Raw genomic sequence first — 6,789 nt, 5'->3', positions numbered from 1 at the left:
TACTTGTTTATGGATATATGTTGATAAAATTTGGTATATTATTTTATTTCATCCTATACTATTGACGTTTGGTCAAAACACCTTTTACCTTCCCCGCCGTAGTAGCAAACCTAAGCACTTGTTAAATCTAATGATATTTAAATTGGGAATAAATATGTCTTATTTATGAAAAATTTGAGTAAAAACTAGGCGAAATCCGTCAAAATCGACGGTTGCTTTAAACCCTTACGATAATTCTTCTAACTTTGACGTACGATGATTATAGTCTGTCTAAAATTATTGTGCGGTTGGAATTCAACATATGATTTCCCTATCATGGTAAATCTCCCACTCATTTACCCTTTTCTACACTAAAATCCCCCGTGACAATCATCTGTTTTATATTGCAGACAGGTATTTTAGAAAGCATTTGTTTATTATGATTGATTTACACATATAATACAACTAGAAGAATTATTTTAACAATAATAATCTACGTATCAAATTTAATTTCACTAGAAATGTTGTTATAATGTAATATTAATCCTGGACTAGCATTTATGCTTTATGCTTTTGATGGATTGTTTTAAATACAGGGTGTCCGAAAAAAAAACTGAAACATTTTGAAGGTAAATACTGTTACCAATATCATATAATAATATTTTTTTATAATCATTGATAAAGAAAACCCCTCAATATATTTCATATAAGTTTGCCAAAAGACTGTTTAATAATTAATACATAAACAGTCATATGTTTTTCAATTGTTTTGTAAACAGAAAATAGTTTAGTATGTTGTTTTGTTGAATACAATAAAGAAGATACCTAGTTTTTGTTAAAATTTATTTTGTTATTTCTAATGTTTGGTATTAATCGTCCGTGATATCAAAGGAATTGAATCACGTACAGTATAGTGGCGATATCAATTGGCGACCGTGACAGGACTTTTATAATTTAGAAATGACAAAATTAGGAGTTGAAGAATTAACAACTGAAATGCTAGAGAAAGGCCTGGAAGAAGGTGAGCAGAAGGGGACAGGAATCAAAGCCTACGAGCTTCGATCACGATTCACGGGTAGGACGGAATACCTAGAGATGGGCTAAATGAGTACATCGAAATACTGATTACTACCGGTACTGGTACTCTCGAGTATCAGTTAGGTACTTTTGATGATTACTTTGTACTCATGAGTACTCATCACGGCCGACGGGATTTGGTACCCGGTAGAGTGTTCCTGTATCAGTATAATACCAAATACCATTAGTGATACCACTGGCAGTACTCAGTTCCTTTACAAAATGATTACTATGTGTTCTTAAGCAGTTTATTGATTTATAGTGATCAATGAAAGCAGTTTTCATATTTGTGGAGTTTGTTATTACTAACAAATGATAATGTATTTTCAGCTATAATACTCAGTTAAGTTTAAACGAGTAGGCTACTACTGAACTGATACCCGAGACGAGTCCTGGTACCTACTGGATTGAAGGTTTAGCAGTACGGTACCAGTACTCAATAGTAGGAACGAGTACTCCAGTATCAGATACTTTTTGTTTTGAGTAACAGTTACACACGGGACTGGTGAGTATCCGATACAAAGTATCAGATACTGCAGTCCCGACTCACCTCTAGGAATACCCAGTTGGCAGAACAAATACCACAACCTGACCCGGTGAGTATTCTACTGTCCAAAATTTCGGAGAAACTAGATATCCAATCTGAGGAACTTGACACACAGTCGGCAGATATTAATAGTAATATGTCATCTTTTATGGAACAAATTTCTCAAAACTATTCAAAATTAGACAATAGAATCGAATCATTGGAGTCAGATGTTGTCGTAACCATTGATAAAATTACGAAATTAGAAACAAATTTTGTTGGTAACTCTGATAAATTAAATGAATTGGAAACTAAAATTAATTACATTGAAACTAACAATAAAATGCAAGCTATTGGAACACAGATATCCTCACAGGAAAAGACAATTACTTTGAATAATCCAGAATCCCAACTATCATTCATGCCTACTGTAGATCCCAAAATTATCAAAGACAGCCTACCGGAATTTCATGGGAGGTTGGAGAAATGTCCCACAGCGTGTCTAGCTACGTGCGAGTCTTTGTTAAAACGGACGTGTATACCGTCAGAAATATATCTGCAGATTGTGAGCCAACAGTTGAGGGTTTCGGCAGGTACTTGGTGGCAAAACATTAAGGGTCTAAGTCTAGAATGGGACACATTCAAACATGAGTTTATGCAGAGATTTAATTCAGAGTCTGTCAAAGCATTAATCACTAAGAAATTCTTGACGGATGTTCAACCTAGTGGCATGAGAGCTGGGGCATTTGTTATTCAAAAGTTACAGTTGTTTAAGAGAATGAATGATGGTGGGAGTATTGACGAGAGTGTTACTTATATTATAGAACTTTTACATGATAAGATTAGGTCTCTAGTTAAGGTAGCTCAACCAAAATCATTTGACGAACTCAGGAGCATAGAAGCAAAGCTAGACGAAGAGGTAAGCTTTTATTCCTCAAAAACCAGAACTTCGAACCCTGATAACTCCTTTAAATGTTATCAATGTGGGCAAACTGGGCATGTGAAGGCCCGTTGTCCGGAAAACTAGACCAGAACCGTTCTAATAGGGACGAGAATGGTTCTAGAAAAGTTTCTAAGTCCCAAAACTACCAGTCAGAAAAAACTTATATTGGTCAAACTTCTAGTGAGAGTGTGGGTAATCCCCGTCCGGCAATTAGTTTACAGATTGGTGACAAATATTATACTGCAGCCCTTGATACTCAAGCATCACATTCGTTTATTGGCATGACGGTGGCTAAATTGTTAAAACCTGTTTGTCCAGACGGTGTAACTGTTGTCAAAGGTGCAGTACAAGATATAAATTACAAAATCGAAGGATTTACTTTTCTTGAAGCCAAATGTTCTCAAGAATATATTCAAATTCCAGTAAAAGTGATTAAGGATTTAATCCCGGAAATCATACTAGGGCATGATTTCCTTGTTAAATACGGTGTGTTGATAGATTACACAGCAAATGAAATATTTTTTGGCATTAAGAATAGAGTTAGATTGGGATGGTTAGAGGACAAACACTTTGATTTGGGAGCAGAATTAGAAAACAACGTTTTGGATGAACTGAAAACGGGAATTTTGGATCTCAATCAAAGAACAGACTTGATTAACTTACTCAGTATCTTTCCAGAGGTAATTACAGACAGAATTGGGTTCACTACTACGGTAAAACATATGATCTCTTGTAAAGATAACACACCTGTCAAACAGAAACCTTACCCTCTTAACCCCGACAAACGGAAGTTTGTCATAGAAAAAGTAAAGGAAATGGAAAATCAAGGACTAATTGAACCATCGTCTTCAGGATGGGCTTCACCAATAGTATTACCCAAAAAGAAGAACGGAGACTACAGACTTTGTGTGGATTTACGTCAAGTCAACAATAAAACTATTGCTGATGCTTACCCAATGCCTGATCTACGACATCTGATTAAGCAAGTTAGTGGGGCCAAAGTATTTAGCACTTTAGATTTGAATTCTGGCTATTGGCAAGTAGAGGTAGAAGAATCATCTCGGCCTATGACCGCTTTTTCAACACCAAGGGGACTATATCAATTCCGTGTTATGCCCTTTGGATTGAAAAATGCCCCAGCAACATTCATGCGTCTGATGGACAAAGTTTTGTCAGGTTATGTTGGTGAATTTTGTCAAGTTTATTTGGACGATATACTAGTTTACAGCAAAACATTTTCTGATCACTTGGAACATTTGGCTAGAGTATTAGAAAGATTGAAAATTCATGGACTTACCTGTCAGGTGAAGAAATGCCACTTTGCGTCCAACTCAGTAGAATATTTGGGTCATGTGTTAACAGACAAAGGATTAGAGAGGCAAACTGAGAAAAACAAGGCTATTGAAGAGTACGAAAGACCTGGTACGAAGCGTAAAGTTCGACAGTTTTTGGGCCTGTGCGGTTGGTACAGTTGTTTTGTACCTCATTTTGAATCCAAGGTTTCACCTCTAACTGACCTTCTTCATAAAAATAAACCTTTTAAATGGACCGAGACGGAAGAGAAAGCTTTCAGTGAGATAAAGAGATCCATCTGTGACTCTCCAGGATTAGCTTATTTGGACCCCAATCGGGAAATATGCTTACAGATAGATGCCAGTAATGTAGGTCTTGGGGCTGTTCTCTTTCAAGAGCGAATAGAAGGAGGCAAGGATATCATTGAGTATGCAAGCAGGAAACTTTCCCTTTCTGAGAAAAGCTATTGTACAGCTGAAAAGGAGGCTCTAGCGGTAGTGTGGGCAGTAGGGAAATTCAGGGGGTATCTCGAGGGAAGAAAATTTAAATTATTCACTGATAACTCATCACTACAGTGGCTAAACAAAGTATCCGGAACCAAGTCAAAACTGATGCTATGGTCCTTAATTTTGGCCGATTTTGACTTTGAAATACATCACGTCCCAGGAGAGTTAAATCAAGCCGCTGATAGCTTGTCAAGAAACCCGGTAGACAGTGGTGAGATATCCAAAGAACTCATGGAGAGGGAAGTTCCAGTCCCAATGAAGTTAAAACAGATTGAGCCTGTTCTTATGGTGGCACAACGGGAAAATTGTGACATTGACTTGGAACTGATAAAGAAATGGCAGAATGAAGATGCAGCTTGTAGTAGAATGAAATCCTGGATAACCAATCGTTACACAAATTCTGAAGCTGTCCCATTCCAGTTCAAGACATGCTATAAGAACTTTCGCTTGGAAGACAGTATACTTATGTATAAATCTCATCTATCAGAATCTTCTCCTGTGATTGTAGTTCCGAAGTCTCAGGCCGTAAGGATTCTAGAGAAGTACCACGACAGCCCTGAAGCTGGCCATCCAGGACAAGACGAGACCTACACTTCGATTCGGCGTCGTTTCTTCTGGGTAAATATGCATCGGGACATCAAGAACTACGTCCAATCCTGCACTATCTGTGCCTGTACCAAGGCCAACAACCAAAAAGCTAGTACAAGCATGAGAGGACGTCGGCCACACCAGCTGTGGGAGGTTGTGGCTCTAGATCTTATGGGACCATATCCCAGAACATCTCGAGGGAAGACTGGAATTTTGGTGGTGACAGACCTTTTTACCAGGTGGGTCGAAGCATTTGCCATTCCTGAAGCTACATCGGGAAGAATCCTACAGCTCCTACGAACAGAGGTCTTTAGTCGGTATGGTTATCCACGATGTCTTCTCACAGATAATGGCAGTCCGTTCACGTCAAAACAATGGTTGCGGACTTTAACTGAGTGGGCTATTGAACGCCAATATACCATCCTCAGGCAAATCCTACTGAACGGAGAAATCAGGAGCTTAAGAAGCTGTTCAGGATTCATTTGTTCGACAAAGAACATACCAAATGGGATCAACACTTGCATGAGTCTCTCCTGGCCATCAGACAGCGAGTGAATCGCGTCACAGGGTTCTCCCCAGCAGAACTTTTTCTTGGTCGGGAAATAAAAAGAACTGGTGATTGGAACTTTATGCATGAACAGTCTCCTGAAACTATGAATTTGACTGCATGGCATGAAGAAAACGCAAAACAAATCAAACGTATGAATCGACAAGCCGAAGAGAGTTCGAAGAGGGAAGCAGAGAGAAACGATGTACCTGAAGAGCAGGACCTGAAACCGGGTACGTTGGTTCTTAGGCGAAACCATCCCTTGAGTAATAAGCTTAAAAATGTGCATGCAGGGATGGCACGGAAATGGCTTGGACCATTTGAGGTGGAACACAAGCTAGGGAAGGGAGTGTACCTCTTGAGGTCTGATCCACCAATTAAGGTACACATGTCGGAGTTGAAAATACTCCCACAAACTCTCCGTGAAGCAACTCAAGCCGAAGATAATGAACTAGAAGCAGAAGACCATAACGATGCCTTACCTGGTTACAACTTAAGGTCTAGAAAGAGGAAGATTTGAAATATATATTGAGGGTTTTGGGGGGGATGATTGACGTACGATGATTAATCATTGATAAAGAAAACCCCTCAATATATTTCATATAAGTTTGCCAAAAGACTGTTTAATAATTAATACATAAACAGTCATATGTTTTTCAATTGTTTTGTAAACAGAAAATAGTTTAGTATGTTGTTTTGTTGAATACAATAAAGAAGATACCTAGTTTTTGTTAAAATTTATTTTGTTATTTCTAATGTTTGGTATTAATCGTCCGTGATATCAAAGGAATTGAATCACGTACAGTATAGTGGCGATATCAACTTCGACAGAGTGAAATTTAAAATAAACGGTACCTATCAGCATTCTGGTACATACTTTCTCCCATAAGCTTGTCAACAACCTTTATCATAGGTACGGTGAGAGTATATGATATGACTTTTGAGCCATAATTGTTACAGCAATTAATGGTCGATTACCAATTATCAATTATCAATAATTGAGATGGGGACGCTACTTAGTTGCGTATTTTAACACTCAATGAATGGGGTGCTGTACATTTTTTTTATTTTAGAATTATAAGGACAACAACAAATTTATTTTGATCAAAACCAGCTTTTCTCCAAAAATCTAATTTTTTTCTTATTTTATGGGTTTTTATGGGAAAATAACAAAATTTACAATAACTTTTGAACCATAATTTTTACGGAAATGGGATTCGTACCATTCTGTTCAGAATTTAAAGGACTATAACATACTTGTACGGTTAGCGGAAAGCCGTAGGCGGTTTGAACAAAACAAAATTAATGCTGGCTACCGTTACCTTGTCGG

At 37.7% G+C, this 6,789-nt stretch overlaps 1 protein-coding gene across 1 annotated transcript in view; it reads left to right on the top strand.

The window, feature by feature from the left end:
- Nucleotides 1-1,613: 1,613 nt before the first annotated feature.
- LOC128982482 (ADP-ribosylation factor-like protein 16) overlaps nucleotides 1,614-6,789 on the top strand; it is a 30,750-nt gene continuing 25,574 nt past the window's right edge. Inside the window, exon 1 of the mRNA XM_054401446.1 lies at nucleotides 1,614-1,652. The gene's annotated coding sequence lies outside the window, so the exon portion shown is untranslated. The remainder of the gene's footprint in view (nucleotides 1,653-6,789) is intronic.

This window comes from Macrosteles quadrilineatus, unplaced genomic scaffold (genome assembly GCF_028750875.1).
Source record: "Macrosteles quadrilineatus isolate MER2022 unplaced genomic scaffold, UCM_ALF_1.0 Scaffold_1__1_contigs__length_201487025, whole genome shotgun sequence".
Lineage (NCBI taxonomy): Eukaryota > Metazoa > Arthropoda > Insecta > Hemiptera > Cicadellidae > Macrosteles > Macrosteles quadrilineatus.
This window is presented reverse-complemented; position numbering and strand designations above follow the sequence as displayed.